Source organism: Gadus macrocephalus, chromosome 16 (genome assembly GCF_031168955.1).
Source record: "Gadus macrocephalus chromosome 16, ASM3116895v1".
Lineage (NCBI taxonomy): Eukaryota > Metazoa > Chordata > Actinopteri > Gadiformes > Gadidae > Gadus > Gadus macrocephalus.
This window is the reverse complement of record NC_082397.1, coordinates 3,816,337-3,817,048: the sequence shown is the minus strand read 5'-3', so window position 1 is coordinate 3,817,048 and position 712 is coordinate 3,816,337.

The window sequence follows — 712 nt, the reverse complement described above, 5'->3', positions numbered from 1 at the left end:
TAGCAGACTCCATCATCCTGTGGCTAAAGGTAATCATATGTGGGATGAGAGTGCACAGAGGAGGGTTACCATGGCAAACCTCCCTCTCCTCCTCTGGGATGGGCGAACGACCATCCATTGCTTCTGTTAATGACCCACTTAGTTGAGGAACCTATTATTAAGGCTATTGAATGTGTTTTATGGATATGGTTTTAATTATGTGGCATGCCACTGTTTCAAGAAGTGGATATTAACTCATGCAGTAAAGTGTTTTAGAACATAAGAGATGAACGAAAATAATAAAATAACAAACTTTATAACGTCAACTGCTTGTCAACTTCACAGACAGTGTGCATTGGTGTCAGCACACTTTGAATCAAGGCTGCTGGAGAAGAAGGTGGGGACCTACGTTGGTGTTTGGTCTTTTGGAAGCTGCCTAGTTTTATATTGGTGTGCAGAATCATCAGTTTAACATTTGGATCAAATTTCGTCAAGAGAATTAACATCAACAGCGATGATAATTATGGAGTCTGCCATCCTTTCCAGCATATTTTTTTATTTTGTTTGTTTCTACTCCTTTTGGTTGAGTTATGTGTGAAATCTGAGCTCTGCCAGAGCGAGAACCAGGGAATCTATTTCCCAATTACACAGCTGTTCAGCGTCAACGTACACATCTCTGCATCTGTTCAAACCGCCTTGTAAAGGGTTAGGCTTGTACCAAAACCTGTCATCG